The 25374-nt window shown below is 44.1% G+C and overlaps 1 long non-coding RNA gene across 1 annotated transcript in view; it reads right to left on the bottom strand.

Moving 5' to 3' along the window:
• Nucleotides 1–24576, bottom strand: part of LOC125086041 (uncharacterized) — a 46495-nt gene extending 21919 nt beyond the window's left edge. The window contains exons 1-2 of the long non-coding RNA XR_007123080.1: nucleotides 24405–24576; nucleotides 2195–2308 (exon numbers count right to left, since the gene is read on the bottom strand). This is a non-coding gene — a long non-coding RNA (uncharacterized LOC125086041). The remainder of the gene's footprint in view (nucleotides 1–2194; nucleotides 2309–24404) is intronic.
• Between the last annotated feature and the right edge of the window lie 798 nt (nucleotides 24577–25374).

Here is a 25374-nt window from a genome sequence, read left to right as displayed (position 1 = left end):
GGGCACCTGGGTGGCTGAGTGGGTTAAGCGTCTGCCTTCGGCTCCGGTTGTGATTCCAGGGTCCAGGGATGGAGCCCCACATCAGGCTCTCTGCTCGGCAGGGAGCCTGCTTCCCCCCCCCCCCCCCCCCGCCCCGGCCCCCACGTCCTGCCTACTTGTGATCTTGCTCTCTCTCTGTCAAATAAATAAAATCTTAAAAAAAAAAAAAGAAGAAGAAGAACTATAACATTTCAAAGTGGTTAATATTTATTAGGTGCCTACTATGTGCCAGGGACTGAGCAAAGGGCTGAGAACACAAACCTGTGTTCTCAAAGACCCCTACTCAAAGACCTCAGTGTGGGGGATGGTGGGGGGTACAAATGTACAAAGAATGCAGGTAGTGATAATAACCTTAACATATGAAAACACTGTGCTCACAGTATCATTGAGATTAATTCTGACCAGATCTGGAAAAAATTCAGGGATGAGATGTAGGTGAGCTGGGTCACAAGAAATCTGGACGGGGGAGCAGAGCTCCAGGTGATGGTAACCACGCAACTAGGCATGAAGAAAGGACACTGAGAGTGCTCAGTATGACTGGACAACAAGGAATGTGGGTATCACCCACAGACGTGCAGAAACACCAAAAAGGCCAGAAAAACGAGTTACGCCCAAGTATAGATGATATTGAATTTTGGCTGAAAAGTGTGTGCTTTTTAAGTGGATCTGTAACTGCTTTGTTCACTCGGGGATGCCCAGCAGCTAGAAGAGTGCTTGGCACTTAGCAGTTGCTCAGTTAACATCAGAGGAAGGAATGACTGTAACAGAAAGAGGATGAAGATTTTAGAGAAAGGGAATAATTGGATAAAACCAATGTTTCTGGACAATATAACTTGAGATAATCTGTAGGAATGGAAGAGGATTGGAAAGTCTCAGACAGGTACTGCCAAAGTCAGGTCATGTGGGTCTGATCTAAGGCACAGTAGTGGGGGAACTGAAAGGCTGGAATGGCCATGAGCAGTCTTGTTGAAGTCCAGTCTAGAAGTCTTCAATACTGACACCCCCTATATGAGTTGAGCCGGAGTCACGGCACTGGGCCAAGATAGAGAATGCAAAAGGAGACACAGTGCTGGGGAGGAGACTGGGAATTTAGTTTAAGAGATGGAGCATTTCAGTTTCCAGGAGTATAACCAAGAGGAAATGACCAGAAGGCAGTCAGAGATACAGTGTGGAGCTCTGGGTGGGCTCTTGGCACCCACATTCTCTGCGTTCACCCAGACATGCACATCCTCCCATGAGTAAATGCTACTGACATTTTTTTTTCATCCTATTGTCAAAGATACTGTAAGCCTGTAACAATCTTGAGATTCAAATGTAGTCTATGCTTTGGTAGCTCTAGAAGCTAGAGGAAACATTCTCAGCTTCTAAATCTGGAAAATGGGAATGCTGTAACCCATGTAAAGTGCTTAGTGCAGGGTCTGACATAAGAGAAATACATAATACGTGTTGGTTTACAATCTAATCTCTCGTTATGATGTGATAGTGAGACTGTAAGGTTAAAGTTCAAAGACCAGCTTATCCACTTATGACCTGCATGGCCTTGGACAGGAAACACTGCATCTCTGAGTCTTAGTTTGCTCATCTGGTCAATGGGAAAAGTATTACTTACCACATCTGCCTCATAAGATAAAATAAGATAATGCACATAAAAGAGTCTATAAACCTAAAGTCAACTTAAAATACTATGTATGATTTATCAAATGGAAGACCAAAACAGAAAAACTTGAATTCCTTCAAGATACTGTGGTTCTAGATAAGCACGTATCTTAACACCCTTAGCCCAAAGAGAGAGATTCTTCTCTGCCCCCATTAAGAAATTCCTCATTTGCCACCTTTCTATGTTCCAGACATGCTTTCATCACAGCACATTTCCTTCATCCCATCTTCAATTGAGATTTAAAAAGAAATCTTTGAAATTCCCTAGCTGGTAGAACCACTAGGGAATCAAAGCACATTTGTTCTCTCTTCTATGTTTTCCGCACATGGTTGACCAATCAAACTCATGCTGTTAATCTCAACTGACAGAAGTAGAGTATTATTTAAAGGAGACAAAGATGACCATAGCAGAGGAATAGAAACAAGTAAGATTATTCAACTTCTGACCTACAAAGCATTTTGTTTGTTCTTTGTGCTGTTGAGTCCCTCTAGAACATACCTGGAATGAAAGGCCGAGAACCTGGACAGCTGCTGGTTTTAGCCTTGTGGCCATCCACCCACCTCTGATCCTATGTTGAGGCAAGAGGAAAATCATAGAATCACTGGGCTGGAACTAAAGGAAATAGAATATGATGTGACTTTCTTCAGCCCAATTTACAGCACAATGCAGGAAGTCTTTTTATAGTCAGTGACCAGCAAGCATTTAGCTTCAACTTAATCCCATTCAGGACCAGGCATTCATCACTCGGTAAGAAGCTCATCCCACCAACAGGCAGAAGGAAACAAGTGTCAGCCACTGTCTCCATCATCAGTTGAAGCCTATTCCTTGCCTCCTCCACTCATGGCTCTCGAGCTGCCCTCTGGTGTGGCACAGAATGAAACTTCTCTTCTCCTCAGTCTTCTCTTCTCTAAGTAGCCTTCATTCGTTCACAGTGTCCTTGTCAGATGTGTTTTACCGCCTCAACTCCTTACTAAATAAAAACCACAACTGCAAAAAAAGATTTGATATCTCCTTGTCCAGTTCCCCCCTAGGTGGTCACTGTGAGTTAACCCTTTAAAGTACTCCCACTGTACAGTGTGACCGCCACGTAGCCCCCTTCCACACCAGGGCAGCCTCTCTGTGTGGTATTGTCTGAGCTACAACAGGCCTGAGGGCAACTGATGGAACACTTCAGGCCCCCACAGCTCCTTCCATGGGGGATAACCATGACCACAATTTTTAGAGTAAGGTTGGAGGTACTTTCAACTTATCTCAAACCAAAGGTAACGGCAACTGCCCTTCCTCCCAGCTCTGCTTGTGGCATGACCATGCTCTCGGTCGGCCTGGTCCTGGGGATGTGGACTCACCCTCAAAGGCTCCAGCTCCACATCCACATATCCGGTCGGTCGGCTGCCCACTTCTGTCCCTTCTCCAGCTCACACCACCTCCTACACTCACTGTTCTTCGTTCCAACTGCCGCAACCTACCTCTGCTCAAGTCCTCTTGTGTTCAGAAACATGGAATAATTTCCAAGTTTCCTGAATAAGAAATACATATCTAAAATCTTGAGCACGGGGCACCTGCCTGGCTCAGTCGGTTAAGCCTTCGGCTCAGGTCATGATCCCAGGGACCTGGGATCAAGCCCCTCATTGTGCTCTCTGTTCAGCAAGGAGCCTGCTTCTCCCTCTCCCTGTGCTGCTCCCCCTGCTTGTATGCTCACTCTCTGTCTCTGTCAAATAAATAAATAAAATCTTTTTTTAAAAATCTATGGGACGCCTGGGTGGCTCAGTTGGTTAAGCAGCTGCCTTCGGCTCAGGTCATGATCCCGGCATCCTGGGATCGAGTCCCACATCGGGCTCTTTGCTTGGCAGGGAGCCTGCTTCTCCCTCTGCCTCTGCCTGCCACTCTGTCTGCCTGTGCTCACTCTCGCTTCTCTCTCTATGACAAATAAATAAATAAAATCTTTAAAAAAAAAAAATCTTGAGCACGGCCCTCAATGTGCTCCAAAATCTAAGTATATCCAATCTTTCTGGCCTAGTCTCCCACTACTCTCTGTTTTGGTCAGGGAAGCAGATGGCACACACACACACAGGGTTCAACCACAGAGAATCTGCTCAGAACTATCTGTAGGGCCGTGAGCAGGGTTTAAGGAACCGGCAAGGGAAGGTGAACCCCACAGGAACCAGCACCCAGCAGGAGGAAATGCTGCGGCTAGGTCTGAAGGAGCGAAGGCTAGGGACACCCTCTCCCTGGGAGAGTCACAGGGGGACGAAGAAGAGCCTGGGACCAAAGCTCACTAAAAGACCACTGGACTGCAGCTCCGCAGGAACTTCAGCAGCTTGGGGATGGGGGGAAAGGGGAGGGAAGAAGGAAGGGAATAAATAACCTCACTTCCGCTTCCCCCATCCTCTGATGGCTTGCTCTGCCTCCTGTTGTTCAATTCCAATGGGAAACCTCGGGGCCAGGGAGTCCCTGTGATGGAACCACAGAAGTCAGCTTCCTGGGGCACAGAGCAGGGATGAGAAAGGTAAAAAATAGATAGATATCAGGGGCATCTAGAGAATAACCCAGACTTTCCCACCCTAGTATCCTATCTTCTGTCAAATGCACGAGCTCACTATTTCCTAATCACATACACAATTTCCTGATCTTACACCTTTGTTCCCACCGCCTCCACTCTTTGCAATGCCCTTCCCCTGCAGGAGAGATTTGCTTGGGGTCATCTGAGAGCCACGGAGGGTGACACATTCACTCAGGGGATCCTTGCTGCAAGCCTGGTTCACAATAATACAGCTAGTAGAATGAAGGATAGAGGAGGGGGGGCAGTACTTGCAGGCAAAGCCCCAAAGGTGGGGTTCATCAGCTAGGAGGGATGCTCAAACGAATCCCTGTAGGCCCTCAATATACTGTTCATTAAAAAAGAGAGAGAGAGAGAGAGAAGCAGGTACTGAAAATGAAAATGTGGACCTCTGCGTGATGACATTTGTCATTGGCAACTGGAAGGCAAAGCCTGTCTCTCTGCAGCACCTCTTACTCCCCAGGTCAGGGGCTGTCGGCAGGACCACTGGCTTCAGATCCTGGATCCTCTTAAGCCCAGCCCCCTGCCCCAGCTGCCAGGCTCCTGAGTCCTCTGAATTGCTCCATAGAATAGTAAAGCCGGTCCTGCCGTTAGCAATTCTTTTCAGAGTAAAGGTTTTCCTTCCTGCATAGTTCTTGCCTTTTGCAAGGAAAAGAAAAGAAGAATCAACCAGAGTGAATTCCTTGTAGCTGGATGTTTGTAGGCCACAGATGCTGCCAGAAGCACGCACAGCGCATTTGTCTGAAACTGGCTCCCGCTGCACAAAGACGGGAAGCCCCGCCTCCATCTCATCAAGGCCACCCTGGGGGTTAGAGCTCAGTTTCTAGCCTTCAGGGGGCCAAAGGAGCCACATTTCCCTCTAAGTAGGGTAAGTGGGGCAAGGTGGGGGGTATCTAGGCATTCTAGATAGATCTGGAAAGCTGTCAAGCACTTCTGCTATCATGCAGAACACTAAAAGAAAAATCAGGAAAGCTGATGAGGAAGCTTCTCATTTATGTATTCAATGAACATTTGATCTTAGCCTGGCAAGGCAGTGAAGAGCATGGGCTGCGACGCCAAACTGAATGGGTTCAAATTGTGTCTACACCATTAACAAGCTTTAGGTATTCTCTCTGTGCCCCTCTGCTGGGAGGCCTAAATCAGTCCATGTTAAATAATTAGCACAGTACCTGGAATCAAGTAAGAGCTCTCAAGAAAAACACCTCCATTTTCAGATGAGGTTATGTGGGTGAAAGTTGGTTATATAATTTGCCCAAGGTCATTCAGCCAGTAAGTGCCACACCTTAGATTTGAAGAGTAGCAATGAACCAAAGGGTAAATTCGTAATTAGAGCTGCTAAGAAATGCTATGAAGAAAATGTAAAGCAAACAGTGATAAAGCACAGGGAAGGACCCACTAGTGAGGTTGGTCACATGAGTATCCCATGCTGAAACTTGGAGAGAGAGAAGAAACCAGCTGTGTAAAAAGCAGAGAGAGAATTCTAGGCACAGGGAATGGCAGCGAGGAGATACTCAAGCGGGGAAGAGATCAGAATCTAAAAGAATAAGGCGGAAGAAGGCTGACATGGCTGGAATGGGGTGATTAAGGAAGAAAGGGAAGTGGGATGTGTCTGGAATGGAGGGCAGGATCCAGATTACGGCAAGAACTCATAGATTATTACAGAGACTTCAGATCCAAATGCAGCTGGAAGCTGCTGGAGGGCCTTAAAATGAAGAGGAATCTGATCTGAATGTTTCCATGGCATGAGCCAAGAAGGAAAGTATGGGGATTCTTAGAAGGAAACTGTGATCAGGTTTAGTGATTCAGACTGGGGACATGTCAAGGTTATTTTGAATAAAGGAAGTGCCTTGTGACCAGTATAGAATAAAGACATCACTCACATCCTCAGCCTGGACTTGATACAAATCAAACATTCTATGTGTGTTTTTCCATCATTACTATTAAATCATGGGTGGATTTTGGAGGGAAGATGGCAGCAGGGAAAGAAGACCCTAGGCTCATCATGTCCCAGGAGCACAACTAACAAATCATGGGCAAAGATCAAAATGGCCCTGAGCTAGTGAAGACTCCATTCAGGCTCCAGGCATGAGGTCTCCCCCTGGGATGACCGCAGACTGCACTGTGCCCAGCCGCTATGCATATGCAAGCACCTAAAGAAAATCGGAAACATAAAAAGCCCAGAAAAAGAGTATGTGCCGTCAGCCCCAAGCACACATGGAAGGACAAAGACTTAGGGCAATCATGGGAGATGCCTGTCAGATACAACTGTCCTTTTAGCTGTATCACCAGTGAGGGGCCATAAGTGCCTACCACAACATTTGCTCAGTGCCTGACTATTTGATACACTTCTGCAGAATATTAGGATGCTTATGCATTCATTCATACACCAAAAATGATTGAAAAAAACATGCTGTACCCCCTGTACTAGGTGTTGGGAAAATACTAAGACAAATAAAACACCATCTTTGCCCTCAAGAATCATTAAGTTTCCTTACTCCACAGACAAGTAAAAGGGCAACTACAGGGAAATATGATTGGAGCTAAGATGAGGGGAAGGACAGGACACATTCCTGTGGAAGTACTTAAGATAAGATGGCCATTAACCCAGGGACAGGAGCAGAATCTCAGAGAAGGGTACAGAGAAGACAAAAGAGGGGTCGGGCAGCATGCATGAGACTGGAGGGCTCCTCCGGGATACAGAGGCACTGGAGGCACTTAATGTGATTTAAGCCCAACATCCAAGAGGTGATAAAGGGACATGGGAAGAGCCTTTAGGTTATGCTAAGAAATTAGGACTTTTTCCAGAAACTACAGGAAGCCATTAAACATCTTAAAGGAGTGCACAATGGTTGTATTTCCTTCTGTGTGTAATATGAAGAATAATGTAGAGGGGGAAGGACTTGAGGCAGGAAAACCAGGAACAAGTCTTCTGTCATAATTCAATAATCAAGAGGGTGTGAGTTAAGGCAGGAGCAAAGAAAGTGGACAGAAATAGGGCCAGTCAATGGCATAAAAGCAGGGTGAATCAGCAGGAGACGGTGACTAATTGGATTTGGTGAGAAGACAGCAAGAGAAGGGTTAAAGTTTCCTCCCTCATATGTGAAATGAGGCCATACCTAAAGGTTCTACCTGCCAGCCTCGGATGTCTGGGTTTGACATGGTAGGCAGTGGGGAGACACTAAATGCTTTTGAGCAGAGGAGTGAGAGATCATGGCTGTTACTTAATATGATTAATAGGCCAATAACATGTTAAAAAAAAAAAACCAGGCTGGAGGAGAAACACTGGGGGAGACTCTTCTTATGACAATCTACTACTAAGTGGGAGGAATCAAGGGTGGTGAACTAAGAGGCATGCACAGGGACAGGAAAAACTAAGTGGTAACTTTTATACCAACATGGACGGGACTGGAAGGGATTATGCTGAGTGAACTAAGTCAAGCAGAGAGAATCAATTATCATATGGTTTCACTTACTTGTGGAGCATAACCAATAACATGGAGGACATGGGGAGATGGAGAGGTGAAGTGAGTTGGGGGAAATCGGAGGGGGAGACAAACCAAGAGAGACTGTGGACTCTGAGAAACAAACTGAGGGTGTTGGAGGGGAGCTGGGTGGGGGGTTGGGTGAGCCTGTGGTCAGTATTAAGGAGGGCACGTACTGCATAGAGCATGGGGTGTGGTGCATAAACGATGAATCTTGGAACACTGAAAAAATAAAATAAAAATAAGATGTTAAAAAAAAGAGAAAAAACTAAGTGGTAGAGGCAAGGCCAAGCAAGTTTCTTGAAGGGAAGGCAATCAAGAGGGTGGAAATACTTGCCTTGGCAAGGACAGAGGACTCATCAAACCCTGAGATGGGACAAAGCAGAGGGAGGGAGCAAAGCTGGTGAAACTGTATCTGCCCCCAAGCTTTTCAGGGGCATCGACAGCCATGAAGAACCAGCTAAGAGTGCTGGGTATACATTAAAAGTTATGTTGAAGGTAAATATTGAAAGACATATAAAAATATTCAGAATTTACGGGCATCTGGGTGGCCTTTGGCTCAGGTCGTGATCTCAGGGTCCTGGGATCGAGCCCCATACTGGGGCTCTCTGCTCAGTGGGGAGCCTGCTTCCCCCTCTCACTCTGCCTGTTTCTATGCCTACTTGTGATCTCTCTCTGTGTCAAATAAATAAATAAAATCTTTTTTAAAAATATTCAGAATTTATTGTTAAGTAATGGCCTAGGTGTTATAATCCTATTTGTTGGAAGCATATGTGTGGACTGCAAAGCTCCATGCCAGAATGTTAACAGTGGTCATCTCTCAGAAGGGGAGTTCTAGGTGATTTTTATTTTTTCTTCTAGATGCTTTTTTTATATTTTCTACAATGAACAAGCATGACTTTTGTAATCAGAAACCCAGCAGAGTTTAAAATATATTTGTTAAGCTTATATAGCACGGCTGTCTCCTAGAATTGAAGAGAGGGACCTGTTTGTTAATTCCTTTTTCCAGTGCATTTATGGTTCTTGAGATACAGAGTAACTTAAATGCTCCTGAAAGGAAAATTTGTGGGTTCCATTTATAGCATACAGGGTCCTCCCTCATCCCCCTGAAGGACTCTCACCGCTCACCAGGGGGTCTTCAGCCCCCCCTCCCCCAACTCACAGGGGGAAGGGCTTCAGGCCTCCCTCCCAGGAACTCCATGCTAAACAGCCAGGCCCAGGAGGCTCCCACCCCTCATCCACAGTCCCCACTCCCCCTGCTTCATCCTTTGGCTGCTTTCTTCCTCCCAAAACACAGTACTGATCTTTTTTTCCCCAAGGCTCAACCCTAAAAGCTCCAATTCTAATGGCCAACTTGCCTCTCTCTTCTCCCTGATCCCAAATTCTTTCTTTCTGAAACTATTAAACATGTTATTCTGATCTAAATCCCAATGGGAGCCAGAGACAGAACAAAATAAAAGAACTCAAGTTTCTTTGAAGGAGAAGGGAGGGTTGGGGGAATCAGAAACTTCCAGGCTATGTATCCCCACTAAGGCCAACTGTGTTCACAGAAGCTTCTTAAATATTCTGCATACAGTAGCTCCCCTATCCACAGGGGACACATTCCAAGACCCTTAGTGGGTGCTTGAAACACAGATGGTATTAAACCCTATATGTAATGTGTTTTTCCTTATATATATGTACCTATAATAAAGTTTAATTTATAAATTAGGCATGGTAAGAGAGTAACAGTAACTAATACAAAAAAAGAACAATTAGAACAATATACTGTAATAAAAGTTATGTGAGTGTGGTCTCTCTCTCTCTCTCAATCTCTGTACTGTAGTTAACCTTCTTCTCATGATGATGTGAAATGATAAAACACCTACAGTATGAGATGAAATGATGTGAACAACGCAAGCCTTGTGACACAAGCAGGATGCTATTGACCTGACAATTCAGCAAGAGAGAATCATCTGCTTCCAGACCTCAGATGAAGGCAGATAAATGAAACCAGAGGAGAGGAACAGTAGATGAACAGCACTACTGTACCTACGGGTGTCTTGGACCCTGGTGATAAGCAGTTGTTTTTCAGAGGATCTCCAAAGAAATGAAGGCTCAGACCTTTTCAGCAGGATGAATTCTACCTGGTGGTGATGTAGAAATAAACAGGGATGAAAACAGGAAATCCCTGGAAGTGCCCCCACTCCACGGAGGATTTTCCCAGAAACTTGCGAGCGCAGGGAACAGGCATGACTGGAGCTTCTCCACACCCCCATGAATGGCAAACAGTAACAATGGTCCCATCTCATTTGCTGCTCCAGATAGCCTGAGGTCAGTGAAGAAGGGGATGTGATCTCTTCTTCCACTTCCCACTCCTCAAGAGCCAGGGCACTTTTTGTCTTGTGTCCCACCCAGAGCCCAGCCCTGAATTTTCTGAGTTAATGAAATAAGAGACAGGGAAGTTAAACAAGGTGCCCAAGGTCACCCAGTTATTTCTTTTTATTATTCTATTTATTACACTTTCTTTTATTTATTATTAGATATTTGTTATATTTATGAACACAACAGGCAGCAGGGATTCGGTCCAGATGCTCTCCTGGGAGGTAAGGAAACAGAGCCCTGCCCTCAAGGAGCTTAGAGTCTAATTACGACAGAGGTGGGACGTGAATCCAGGACCTCTGACTCTGGCCTGGTATATTTTCTCCTCTAGGACACCACTTTCCCTGTATTTGATCTCCTTACTTATGAAAAAGGAATTTTAATTTTACCAAAAATTTTTGAACATCTTATAAAAACTTTTAACTGCAAAAAACATTTATTTATAACTCTAAGTATACAGAACGAAAAAGAATATCCCTAAATTCTGGGGGAAGCATTTCCTAGAGACTCTAAAAACAAACTACTCTTTTGTTACATCAGAGAAATCTTAAAATACTTATAATTATAGCTTAGATTTATAATAACTTTCTTATTAGTTCATGAAACAGTCAAAGACTTTCCATTGAAGGTATCCCATTTCTTCTTACAATACTGCTAAGACTTTTAACAGAAAATTCTATGAGGGAAAAAAATAAGATATAGAATTTGAAATCATGTGATTAGTGAAAATACTAGTCTACATACCAGTTGCCTGATTTCCTGCCTATATATTGTTTTTGGTTCCATGAATCTGAAGTGGAACTTCCTAAAACCAACATTTATAGAATCACAGAAAGTTAGTACCAAAAGGACCAAATGTCTTTTAGAACAGCCTCATGCTTCTGCAGATAGGGAAACTGAGGCCATTCGGTAAAGGTGGCGATCCCCAGTTCCAAAGTAGCTGCTCAACATCATATCCACCATTAAAATTCAGCCCATACTTGGCTGCTGGAAATCAATCACAGAGACCACCTTTAAGTAATTAAAGATAAGAGGGGGTGTCAGAGGTCTATGACAAACTGAGCAGAGGAATTAGGAGTGGAATAGATCAAAAGAGCACAACTGTTTGGGGACTGTATTTTCCCGACACTCCCAAGTTCAAAACCCAAGAGAAGGAGGTCTGCTTAGAAGGGTTACAGAAGCATGGCTGCCAGGCTACCTTCCCAGGCCATAGCTGAAGGTCCATATAACAAGCAGTAGGGAAACCCACAAGGACTTCTGGCAAAGGAAAGCTTGCACACTCCAAGGAGAATGTTGTATAGCTACAGAGGGAGCTAGGTTTTAAAATATAACCAGAATGAAAGGAAATGTCTGACACATTCTGATTTTTAGCCTTGTGTTTTTCTGGTTCAGGTCAGCCCAGGGCCACCACTTTGCACAGGTCTCCTTACACAAGTGCAATGCAGTGGTCCTAACTAACATGGCCAAGGGCACAGGACCTAATGTGGAATGAGGAGCCCCTAGTGGAGGGTCTGTAAAAGGGGGTCAGCAGCAAGCCAGAAGGCCCAGAGCTGCTGGCTGGGCTGACAGGGGGTCTTTCTGTGGCCACAGGCCCAGTGGGGCTCAGACAATCGACTCTCATTTATCCATGGTAACCACTAGAAAGGTAGCCCAGCTAATTTAAATCCATGGCTATAATCAAAAAACCCCACTATAGCTAAAAGTCAGCCTCCCCACCTACCAAATCTTTTAAAAAGAGCTGCTAATAAGGAGCAAAACTGAGTAGCTTAAGTTTTATTTCCCTTTACATTTCCTTTCTGGTAGAGGTGTTAATGAGGATGGAAAGGTCCAAAGAGCACAGACAGAAGAGATGAAAATGGTCTGGAAAATATAAACTGTGCAGTCAACCTTCAAATAAGGGTGGGCCGATGCTAACATTAGTAGTGACAGACATTTGCAGACAGTTCAAAGAGTTTCCTTATAGATGGCCATGGAGATTGTAATGCAAGGGAGGGGAAACATTGAGGAACAAATGAAACCTGGCCTGGGAGTCACAGTGCATGGTTTCTCTTGTCCTCAGCTGTTTCCACCATAAAACAGTAAGTATAGACACAGTGATTTAATGTTCTAAAATCTAGGATATAAATTCTCGCAACTCTGTAATATTGGGTTATCTTTGTAGAATGGCAGTATAATCATACCTACTCTTCAGGGTCTTGTGAAGATTAAATGAGAGCAGACAACATAAATTTATGACGTGCCATGTAATACAAGCACTTAATATGCATTAAGTCATTTATTTCTATCAGCAACGTCCCCAGGTAGGAATTAATATGATCCCCATTTCACAAATAAGTGTGTTGAGGCTTGGAAAAGTTAGTGGACATGTCTAACATTACACATGTACCAACTGATAGAACTGGGACTTCAAACAGATTTGCTTGAGTTCAAAGTCCATATTAGTAACCTCCGTGCCACACAGCCACTCTGATAATGTGCATGCAAGTTCCTGAAACATAACAAATTATCAATAAATATTAATAACGCTTAGACTATCACCCAGTATGATACACTATTTTAATCTATGTTTATTGAATGGATGAAAAAATGCAAATGCACGTGTCACATAAGACTGTCACACTGAGACCCTGGACTTCCAGTGGCCATCCAACCTCACTGTACAACAAATCCAGTTACTAGGGGAATTCTTGAGCAGTTGTCTTTTCAAGACTCCTCCAGAGTCAAGAAAGTTGTGTCTATCCAAAGACTAAAGTATGGAAGTGTCTCAATAAAACACACAACCACATAACAGCACAAAAACACCTAAAATACACTTGGGCACTATGATTCTGGCTTTTGTTGAATTTTAAGAAGAAACAAACAAGGAAAGAAAGCGTCTTATTTAATGACATTTTCCTGCTCAGCTCATTCAAGAAGGAAGGAAGGAGGAATTAGAATTCCAATAAGGAATTTTCCTATGTTCATACTGTCTTCATGAAGTTCTTTTGACTTTATACAACCGTATGCAAGACAGCCTCTTCAGAACAGAGGTGACAAATTTAAGGATGGTTTGTTAAGCAGTATATGTGCCTTTACCTATCTCCAGAGCAGACAAAAACCACAGCTGAGAAAACCCCTCCCAGAGCTATGATTATAAACTTCTACCCTCACCCCCCCAGACCCCCCACCAAGGCAATCACAGTCTCCATAGCTAATAAGCAGGTAAGAGGTTGTCTAAAAGAAAAAAGGTGGACTTCCTGGAAGCAGGCAGTTGTGCAAGCAGCACCCCCTGCCTTTCCTTCCTTCCTGTTCAAATCAGCCCCACCTCTCCCTGTTCTCTCGTACTTCCATTGCAGAAGACCTGGGCTACTGGGTGCTAAATGGTCCTATCTCAGCTCTCACAGAACTCTCACAATCACACACATATCCTGCCCCAAGAGGTGAATTCTCTCTACTTCACCAACAAACTTTGAAAAGCAAGAAAGAGGAGAAAATAACATTAGAAGGAAATAAATCACTAGAGCATGAAAGTCACCTTCTCAAAACACGGAGAATGACACAACAGGCAAAAGGAAGCTAGGGAATGAAGAACAATGTGTGCTGCCCTCCACAGCACAGGAGAAACAAAATGTGTGTTGGAGCCCAAAGAATGCATTGTTTCAAATTGCTAATCAATGTTAGACACCAACACCAGCAACTGTTAATAACGAAGGAAGAATCACCTCTCTTCAGCTATAATTATTTCTGACACGGATCTCCAGGAAGAGTGTCAAGACTCAGGTTAGCAGCTCAGTGTGATAATAACCCAAGATTACCAGCAATCCTCAATGTCTGGAGAAAAGGAGGGCTTGGAGGAAGGGAAGTGGCAATTAGAAATACTTGTCATGGTAATTGCATTGTGAATAGCAGGCATCCACTTTTCTTTGCCTGACTTCAGAAATACATCTTCCGAGCAGGTAGAGCAATGAAGGGATACATCAAGTTTTCAGAAATAATAGTGTGAAAAAAAGTATTATTTCTGTCCAAATAATGGTGTGCTGGTGGATAATAATGGTGGATAATAAAAACTCTGAAAATCCATAAGGCTGAGAATTGTATTATTCGAACAGCCAGTGAAGCTGCCTTAAGCCAACTAGCAGCCCCCTAATTTTTTCATTCAGAGTGATAATTTCAGTCTATGTCAACATATTGTCCTCTGCCAAGACCAAGATGGCTCTCTAAGGACAAAGAGTTGAGGCCCTTTGACATTATTCTTCAATCACTCACTTTGTCAAAAGTGGGCATATCAAAAGCTCTCTATGCTAGAGCTGATCTAAGCATTTAAACTGGAAATGGTCAGCCAAGGTCTCTCAGATGCCAACCCTGTAGGATTCAGCGCAGCTCACTCATGGCTCCAACAAATGAGACCATGTTACTCTTCCATGTGCTCTGAAAAACCATGGAGAATCCAGGAAATACAAATATTCCTTGGAGTCTCCAACAGACTGTCTGAGCTCTAATACTGAATGATGCAGCTACTACTAAACTTGGAGCCTTTGTGAGCAGTGAGCGTTCTAAAAAGCTACTCTAACCATGTCAACCCATGCTTAAAATCAATCAGTGGTAGCCTGTTGTTTTTTGGACAAACCATGGCCTCCTTAACATGAAATCCTTCATCTATAAGACTCTCTATGATCAAGCTTCTCTCCAACTCCCATAACTCAGCCCTGATACACTCACATCAAAATTTCAGACTGTAGGGAATCTGTGACAATTCTTTAGGCACACCAGGCTTTCCAAGGCTTCATTCTTTGTATATGTAGTTCACTCTGAGAATCCCTTTCATCTAATTAGCAGTTATTGAGCTCACCTCTAGAGTTACCTCCATTCTGAAGTCTTCCCTAATCTTACCCTTCACCCTCCCCTGCCAATCTGATTCTGGTATCTCTTCTATATGTTCTTACTGCATCTAGTGCATTTCTGTATAAAAGCAATCACACCCTATGCTGTTAACTTGTCCATTTCCCCCACTAAACTATGAGCAGCTTGAGGGCCAGGGCTTGCCTTTCATCCTATTTTTCCCTCGAGCAAATTATCATGAAGAAGTTACTTGCCAGACTCAAAATGAATGGAATCCATGGATCAAGGAAGAAAAGAAGGAACAAAGTTAAATAATGAAGATAATGAGGAGTAATATTACTTGGTTCTGTTGGGGAGAAAAATCTCTCTACCCCTCTAGGTTCTTTGGCTGGTCTAATAATTAAATCAACACAAGCCAGATTAACAGGAGAAAAACAAACAAAAGTTTAATAACACATATGCCTCCTATATACATGGGAGAAACCCAAAAAAAGCTAACTCCCAAAATGGCTGAAACCATCCCCTTAAATACCATCATCAGCTAAAGAGAAAAGAAGATGTTGGGAGTGTGGAGTCAGTTGTGGGAGGTGAGCAGGAAGAACACAGTAAACAACGGCATAGTTGTGCAGATTTAAATTGTTCCCTTCTCCTCTGATAAGTGTTTCTAGGGATTGAGTCAGCCCCCTCTTCCTGGTACAGAGATAGAGACACACTTAGAAGGGGAGATTTCCTTTATAAATATAACTCTTACAAAAGGCTAACTGCTACCCAGTTTCAGAGTTTCACTTGTGTCTGCTGTCTCTTAAAAATACCCAGCTTATAATAATCAATATGCCAGAGAGGTACATCTTAGGATAGCAAAATCTGCTTACCTTCAGGATATTCAGAAAAAATTCAACTTCTTTCAAGCTCTGCATTCAGCACAAAGTCTGCTCGATATTCCCTCCCTCTCCCTCTGACCCTCCCACTTGTACACTCTCTCTCAAATAAATATATCTGAAAGAAGGAAAGAAAGGAAGGAAGGAAGGAAGGAAGGAAAGGAGGGACGGGGGGATGGAGGAAGGAAGGAAGGAAAGAATTTAACTTCATTAATAGAGAATGGTTTTGCAAAGTCTAGATACCAGAGGCTAAACTCTGTTAGTCATGTAGATATCTCTGTCCAGATATCTGTATTTTAACAATACTTAAAGAGTTTTTTCTACCACAGAAATTTATTAAAATTTTTTTTTACAAAAGGATTTATTGAGAATTTATAGAGAAAGGCAGTGACTTCCTATATTCCTTTCTTATACCTCTTTTTGAAGAACAGTGTGAACAGTAAATCATAGACTATCCTGGGCCTGCTTGGGCTCTCTTCTGCAGGCCCCACATGGTTCTGCCTAAAGTTGGAATATAGTTTGAGTCTTGTCTTAGGCATTTGCCCAAAGACTAATCTTTTAAGAACTAAGTCCAGTTAATTTCTAGAAAGCTGCTCCTCTCTTCTCTACAAAATCCTGGTTGTGCCTCTTTAAGCCTACAGCACCAAATTCCCATCCTAAGCTCCATTTCCATGATCCCTCTAACTGGTAGATTCTCTGAGAAGGCTCCATATTATTCTAGGCAAAGGGTGGTTTTAAAGTCTGTTTGGCATAAAAAGTCTTTCCCTGCTCTGATTCAAACTTATTGGACCACATTTGCATAATGCCACATCATTTCCTGCACACCACCAGTAAATATCCCCAAGGCAAGGCAATTTGAGACTTGACATTAGTTGAATTACTTGATGCTAGGTGGTTGTGGTCTGTGTGGGGCCAGAGACATTCACAGCCCTCATGTCAGATATTTGCTTTCATGGAGAGAAAGTGGCTTACAAGGAGAGAGCGTTGGAGCTCCAGCTGTGGAGAGATAAGGAACGTAAGGAAATAAGATCCTATATATAAGATTTCCAGTTGGGCTTTGCTTAATCCAGGCTGGGCCCACAAGCAGAAGTGTAGGCGCTGTTTTCATAGGAATACTTGTACTACTTCACACTAGGGCACAGAGGACAAAGTGCAACCCTGTTGTAGTTTATTAGCATAGTAATGTCAGAGAGTTTGCAGGTAAAAGTATCAGAATATAGCAGCGCAGTCAGGAAAGCAATTTCCCATAGAGGGTACCAGCCACAGGGTACCCTCCTTGCAGTGTGTTGTGGGTTAAAGACACCATCAGGAGCCTGAACCAGGAGACTATGAAAGGTCCAATCGTGATCAATGATGAGACACCCCCTGCAAATGTCCAGAAATACCTAGATGGAGGATGGTGATGGGCAAGACTTCAAAGAGGCTTTCATCCTACAAATGTAGATGGGGCTAAAGTCTTGCACATGCAAATTAGCGCTCATTAACCTGGAAACAAAATTAACATTATTGTTAAAGCAATTTCTGTTATACACTTCACGCGCAATGTTATCAAAAGCACCTAAAACCATCTCTGGCATAAAGAAGGTACTCAGTAAATGTTATTATATTTAGAGCTGAAGCAGGATCATGGAATATGAGACCAAAGCTGATGGGTAGCTAGTACATACCCCAATGGCCAAGAGCTCACCACCAATGTCTGCTCTGAATGGTCTCTGTGCTATTCAGTCCATTGTTTTGGATACTGTCTCTGATTGGGACCCTAAGAAGACTGGGATGACCCTCTCCTCTGGTGATTGTCAAAGCAGTTCTGGATCAGCTCAAAAGTCTGCATGTCCAGCAACCTTCCTTGAAAGAAGAGACTGGAAGCAGTCCCCCACCACCCCTCTTGTCCCCACCCTCCCACTTTCCTCTCCATCCACACCATACCGGAACCAGGTACATCCCCAACCAAGTTCTCTACAGTCCTCTCACGGAAAGACTCAACGTCTGTGACTTGGGAGTAACACAGCTCATCTTTTGTAGCATTTTGTAAGTTTTGCCCTTAACGTGGGTGCCGACCCATCTGACAGTTGTTTTGTGAGGAGCAGGGAAGGGTGTTTTACAGCTCAGCTGCTGGGAAGCACAGATGTTGCAGGCTGTGTCGTGGTGAGGTGGTAAAGGCTGCAAGGAAGGTGCGAGAGCATTAATTATCTTCCCGCAGCTGTTCATTAGCCCACAGATGCCTTGTCTTGCCGGCTTCGGGACTGACAACCACATGATTCCAAAGCAAAGCAAACCAGGAAATTAGTAGGAGGAAGGAAAGAACTACCTGAAGGTTAAAATGGAAAGCAACATGCAGAACAGCTTGAGAAGACACCCCCAGTCTCGGCTTCTGGGAGCACCGGTGATCACAGAGGTCTCCCAGATGACCTGGGGCTCAGCCCATCAGCGCAGCAGCGGCTGCAGGTAAAGTTCTCTATCCAGATGCCGCAAGACCAGCCATACAGGTGTCAAGAAACAAGACGCAGGGGCAAAGCTTCCCCTTTTAAAATTTAACTTGCAAGTGTTGATGAAAGACAGCTTCACTGGCCTTGTCAACTCAAAAGCTGATCCGGTTGAGTCTGAGCGGAAGCAGAGCTCTTGCCAGCAAGCCGAAGGACAGCATTTCAGACCTCAGTGTATCTTACCTGCCAAGATCTCGCCGGAGCTTTGTCTCATTTTGCTCCACACAGGGAGGGCACACGTGATAGCCTCAAACTCCAGCGGAGCAATGTTCAAACCAGCACCCGTGAGTTTTCGCCTGCCTGTCCTGTCACCAAGTGCCTGGTTCTGAGATGCATAATTATGTCAATATCCACATTCCCTACACATGGTGCTCCCCTGCTCCCAGACCCTCCTCCCAGAGCAGGTGCCTTTCTTGCTTCAAGCAAGAAAGACCTAAGACCCCCATCACTTTGTGAAACCTGGAAGTCACGGTGGAAAAATGACTACCTCTTCTTGCCTAATGCTGTGCCATATACCTTTGTTCCTCATGTATCCCACTCAAAAACGAATGAAAAGGATAATGTATGTGGTACAGATTAAGAGTCTCCCTCTGACCAAGCCAGCTATCACTAAGGTAGAGCATGTAATGTGGTTTCTGCCAAGGTTGGTGGGCAACTGCTGCAAGAGGGGGTCTCAGACAGAATATGTGGGTGAGTGAAGCCCTTCTCTGGCGTTTCATGGGAATTTCTGCAGGCTGGGATATGGCCTCAATCTACCAGGCCTTTGCTGGCTCTCAGCTCTAGAGATTGCCCACCATGGTCCCTTGTATTGAAGCCCCCTGTGAGAAAGGAGCAAGACTCTGTCCTTCCCCTTCCCCTTCCCCTTCTCCCTTTCTGCAGGCGATCGTGCTAACCATCCTTTCACTGGAACTGTCACATCACACACAGCCATGTGGGTTTCTATTAGCCACAGAATACCAGTCACGGACAGTATGTCACAGTTATTTCTTTAATGACCTTGGATATGATCTTGGTTTAAGTGCTGCCACGTGCCCTGGAAAGATACTAGTATTAGTTTGGAAACTAGGGAGCATCCCAGGCAGGTGTAATCTGAAACCAGCCCTTGTACTCAGAGGGCCGGGAGAGATGGACGAAAGAGGCAGCCATGCACGTTGGCAGGCGGCAGGTGTAATCAGCCAGGAAAACTTACAAATGAGGCTTGCCTGGGGTGGCTGCAAGTTAGGTAGATCCCCACAACTGTCTGCAATTCTTTAAAGTTTATTTAGAGGCCTTCACTGGGTTCAGCCACGTATACCATCCAGATGGTCTCGACACCACATTGCCATCTTAAGGCTCTGTCCTTGGGGCCACTTCTGGGAGCCATTAATGCAAACAGAACCCATATTCCAAGGACAGGGGCTGGGGTGAGGAGTGCTGGGGTCCATCTCATGGGTCAACCAGGGGTCACATCCTTTCAGTGACCTCCCCAAATGAAGACACAACAGAGCCCAGTCTGGGGGGGGGGGGGCTCTAAGGTGCCATCTTGTCCACCCCACCCCACCTCCGAGTTCCAGCCTAAGTCATTTGAGAGAACTGACTTCCATTTCAAAGATCTCTGGGCAAAGGAATTCTTTCTTTCCTATGCCATCAAGTCACCATTTGGCCTTCTCTAAAAAAGTTCTCCCTCATGTCTAACCTGAACTCTGTTGAAGCTTTGAATCATTTCTCCCAGCTGTGCATATTCTCTGTCTCTACAAAGTTTCATGACCTATTTCACATGGAGGCAACAGGAGTTAAAGGCTGCTCTCTGACAAATTAATATTATCAAGGACAAGGGATTAAAAGCCTGTCTGTATCCCAGGGTCAGTCAGTCCCTCAGCTACTTTTCTGGTCCAAAATCCCTAATCAAATGGACAAGATCTGGGGTCTTTCAAAAGCAAGCATTGATTCCCGTCCTTTTCCTCTTCTCCGCCCCTAAGTGGTAACTCAGAGCTATCCATTTTTAAGTGATTTTCTTCTTCCTCAGTAGTTCCATGTTGGGCATTTTGCTATTTTTATATTATTTATATGGGTGTGATCCTTTTGTGATGATTATCTGTGATTAATCCTCGCAGCTATGGGAAAATCAGTGTAACAACTTGTACTACATCTAACAAGAGTTGATGTCTGTGTAGCTTTTTTGTGTTAAGCAGCTTTGCAAGTTCACTTTAATTGACAAGAGGAAAAGAGGATATGCAATTAAAAAGGTGTTTATTATTTATTTTTTAATTTATAATTTATAGAAATTATGTATAGAGTAGACAGATAATAAGGCATGCTTTCAGCGGGATTTAATGAAGCCAGGTGGCACATCAGCAGGGCCCTAGTGCCCTCCAACAAAGGGCTTTACATGCTCTCCTCCCCGGGTCTAGGCTGCCATCAGAATGAAGCCACCCTCTGCCAGTTGGAGGCAAGAGAAAGGGGGATGTTGTGATAGTCGCAGGAATATGATCACGGCATGGATCTCCATCTAAATCATCACACCTCATTTCTGACAGTGTGGGACAAGGAGAAGACAATCCTCCCCGCCCCCCAGAGTAGCTCGCTGTCCAGACACTGTCAATCAGGCAAGGATGACTCAGCCCTTGAGTGAAAAGGGTTAAAGAGGAGATTTACAGCACCATATTTCTTTTCCTGAAACATCAGGCAGTTCATATGTACACATTTCTCTCCACTAAGACCTAATTTTCCACCATTTCCCTTGATTTGCAGCTCCCTTTTCCCCATTTCCTTGATTTAATGCCCAATTATTTTTTGTCCCATTGCCAGTAAAACAAAATATTTCATAACTGCTTCTGTGAGGTTTTTGGATACTGTTTTAAACACATGACTTACACACCTTATATTGCAAAATTTAGAGAAATCTAGTGAACACTTACATATGAATTCTGCGTTTTTCTCAACCAGCTGACCTAAACTTGACATTTAAAAGCACCATGCCATGCTTTAACTAATTCTCTGCATTCCCCTCTCTCTTGGTTCCCACTCAGCATCCTTAGTGTCTACCTGGGAGCGGGGACATTGAGACCCCATTTCTCCTCCTTTCCTTCCTCTGGTCATGAAGGGACACGAGAGGACAGAGAATTAGCTGGGAAATCCAGAAATTGGCACCCAGTTCCCTGCTCGCCACCAGCTGGCTGTGAGGCCTTGGCTGCCTCATCTCACCAACTTGGTTATTAGTTACTTCATGTACAGAAAGGAGGTTTTGAATCAAATCACTTCTAATTTTCTGACAGCTCTAAAAACTCTAGATTTCCTTCTGTGTCCTAGAAACAAAAACTGAACACCCAAACTTATGGTCTGGTTTTGGTATTTGAGGAGGGAGAAAATAAAACATCAAGAGTTAAAGCTTCTCTACTACTAAAGTTTTTTTCCCTACTTAAGCCTCTTTTGGCCTAATTTTCACATGCCGTAGAAACAAGGACGGTGGGACGGAAAGGAATCTTATAGAAGTTGTCTCTGATTTGGTTGATAATCCTACTTATTTCCCTGCTTACAGCTTACTCTTCCGTTCTCAATAAAATAAAAGTAAAAGCAACTTTGCTTTGAGACCTGCATGACAGCTATAAAAGTACTGGACACAACCTGGTGTATCCAAAACCATTATTACCAAACTCACTCTGGAAATGTCACAAATGTGGCCACTCAACTGCACACTTACCTGTAAGAAGGGACTACTTATAATTTAAGGCAAAACTCCCCCTTGTCAGCCCCCAGTTCTGTTGCATTCGCTCTCAGACACCTGCCTGATTTCCACCACCCAGAGAGAACAGAGCTGGCTCCATCTAGGTCCCCAGCCAAGGATCCAGGACAAGGATAAGATCTAGTGGGGCAAACACAACAAAGCCCCAGGAAAAAAAAGAGCTTAAAATCCAAATCCAGAGACAGAGGGACCAGAGGTGAGGAAACCAGAAGTGCCCAGCTCAGTGGAGAAAACCCAAAGGCAAATTAGATTGGACTAGATAAGAAAGGATTCCCAAAACCGTCAAAGCAAGAGGACGGCCCAAACAAATTACCGGACTCAAGCTAGGAAGGGGTCAGATTATATGGCACATCAATCAAATCAGCCCTTGCTAGATTTGTTTTTGCTTTTTTCACTGGGGCCAAACAAGCCCTCAAGTGCCTGGGGATTCTAAGATGATTACTATAAACCACTGATCGTATTTGCTTCTTGGAGACAGACAAGGGCCTGATACCTGGTTGGAACAGGCTGGAAAAGGATGACTTTGGAAAGATGGTGGATTGACCACACAAAGTTTCCCCCACACTTCCATCTCCAACTACCTCTATTTCCTGAGCAAAGGAGCCATTGGAGCCTGAAGTTACCAGGATGAATATAGGGGGTAAGCCTTCAGGGACTCTGTGGGAGAAGCTGGTGGAACTTTCTCCAGTGTGGGCCTCCACTGAGACCCAGCCTCAGAGTGCCCAGTTCAGTTCCTAGCAGGTCTTGATGTACACAGTTGCCCTATACACATACATATGTGCATGCACAAGTGCGCGTGCGCACGCGCACACACACACACACACACACACACCCCTACCTGGCAGGGAGAGGTCTATAGCTATCCTGGGTGAGGATCCTGTTCTCCTTGCTCCTGTGAGGAGATGAACTAAGTTCTCCCTGCTCTTGGGGTTAGAAGGGCCCAAGGAAACCAGGAAGAAAAAAGAGGGGTGATGAACCTCTGGCCTTTCCCCAGAAAACCTCCACTTAAGGCTCTCCACCAAGCATACCTGAGCCTCAGTGAGGAGGCAAAGAGAGATAGCAACACAACCAGCAGTGAAAGAAAGTGTGATCACATTAAACAACACAGTCCTGCCCTGTGGGAGCTTATCATCTAGGAGGAAATATGTATCACAGCAAGTCGTGCATTTCCATCAACTCTAAAAAGAACCCAACATGAGAAAATCACCCTCTTTTGTAAGGGGCAAATAGAACTGCTCACAAGCCCTTTCCACAAGCAGGAAATGGGCATGTTTCTCTTTTTCCATATTTTTGGAGGAATTTTTTAAATTAAAGGATAGGGCCCAGAAGACTCTCTCTTGTGACTCCTTATTTTTACTACATCAGGCACAATACAAGGAAGCTGGTCTCATAATACAGGCAACAGAAATTTATACATCTAAATGAATATAGTCGATGGTGTTTTAAAAGGCTAATAACTAACACCTATTTCTTTATCATCTGGAGATTAAACCAAATGAGAGAGATACACGGGAGTCATACAGAGAGAATTCAAAATATCACCACCATTACTGACTTTGAGGTTTTAGATCTGTGGCCAGGAGGACTTACTAATACTTCACTTCCAAGTTAATCAGACCCACCCATGCAGACTTCTCCAGGAGGTGTCTTACTCCAGGCCAAGGCATCTGCAGGCTAAGAGATCTGAAAGTAGAGCCCAGAAGAGGCTGAGCCACCCATGCCCAATCCTTCTCTCTAACTCAAGATCAGACATAATTATCCTTTGCCCCTGGAAGGGATGGCACGGGTGGGGAGAGGAAGAAGAAGGGCCAACAGTGTTATTCTAAAGGACAGCCCTCTACACAGGTGCATGTAATGGGGGAAGACACCTTTTCTGTCCCCAGCCTAATAACCATCTCCTTCCAGGTGGACCCCTAGGCAAAAAGTCTCTCTTTTCATGCTACAGTCATTCAGGATATTTTGGAACTCCTCTCTAGGAATCCTATTCAGAGTCTGCAGCTATTCTGCGAACACCTTCCGCTAGAGCAAAGTTTCGTCTCCAGACAGGAGACCATCTAAAGTCATTGGCAGAAAACTTGAGGGCTAGTATGAGGATGAGAGTGGAGAGAAGGATGAGCTTTTCTCCTATGACCTAAAGTAGTCCCTCCCTGCCCCCGCCCTTATCTGCAGTGGATACGTTCCGAGACGCCCAGCAGATACGTGAAAGCACGGAGAGTCCTCAACCATATATATACTATGTTCTTCCTATACGAACATACCTATTGTAAAGCTTAATTGATAAAAACAAAAAACAACAGCAAAAAAAAAAAACAGTAAGATATTAGCAACAACTAATAATAAAACAATTACAATATGTGTATTAAAATTTATGTGAACCCTTTCAAAATATGTTATTGCATTGTACTCACCCTTCTTGTGATGACATAGGCCAATAAAATGCCCACGTGACGAAACGCAGCCTGTGGTAATTGACGCAGGCGTTGTGATGTAAACTTAAGCTGCGATTGACCTGCTGGTGATTCGAGGATTCGTCAGAAGGAGGATCCTCCACTTCCAGACAGCGGTTGGCTGGGGATAATCGAAACTGCGGAAAGCAAATCGGCAGATATGCGGGGGAGGGTTACTGTATGAACCGAACCCGAAGTTCAATCGGTGTTTTTACATACAAGCAGCACCCTGGGCGTAAGGGTATGGTTACTGTGGTGATACTTTCTGAAGCTAAAAATCGAGAGATGTGAGCTAACAAAGAATTTTTAGGGCACTTTCGCGTGGAAGAAGCTATCTTGCAAATATAACTTAGAAGCCGAAATACTCAACTTTCTGACAAATATCAGTGCTTTATGAACAGAACCAGATGAAACTCTGATGGAGAACTGCATTATCAATTCTAAACACACAAGTGGCATGTGTGGAGTACTTAGAAGTTGACAACTTTGAAGAGGATAGTTTTCATTTCACAAATTTCTGGTATATTTATATTTTAAAAAATCACACTTACTGCTTTACAGTAAAACCTCAAATGTGAACACTGATGAGAGGCTCTGGTGGGTCATACTGACCCTCCCCAGGAAGCCTGAACAGCTGTACCAGCTCAGCGGCTAGTGGAACAAAGGTTTGAGCTGCAAACGAATAAACCATTTTTAACCGCACATCAGTTTTAGAAAAAGAATTAATCATATTTTCTACCACATTTACATTTTCCGCTGCTTTGCAATTAATTTTGTGGGACGGCCTCTTTTATAACATGGGAAACAAGTAATAGGGTTCAAAAGGGGGATAGAAGAAGGTGAGGCATTCAAAGGTAATTAGAAGTTAGAAACCTGAGAGCCAAAAGGAGGTTTAATAGCCACATATGAAAAACCCTGGCAGTTAGAGAGG

This window comes from Lutra lutra, chromosome 15, assembly GCF_902655055.1.
Source record: "Lutra lutra chromosome 15, mLutLut1.2, whole genome shotgun sequence".
In the NCBI taxonomy this organism is placed as follows: Eukaryota; Metazoa; Chordata; class Mammalia; order Carnivora; family Mustelidae; genus Lutra; species Lutra lutra.
Note: the sequence above shows the minus strand (reverse complement) of the source record. Positions and strands in the feature narration are given on the sequence as shown.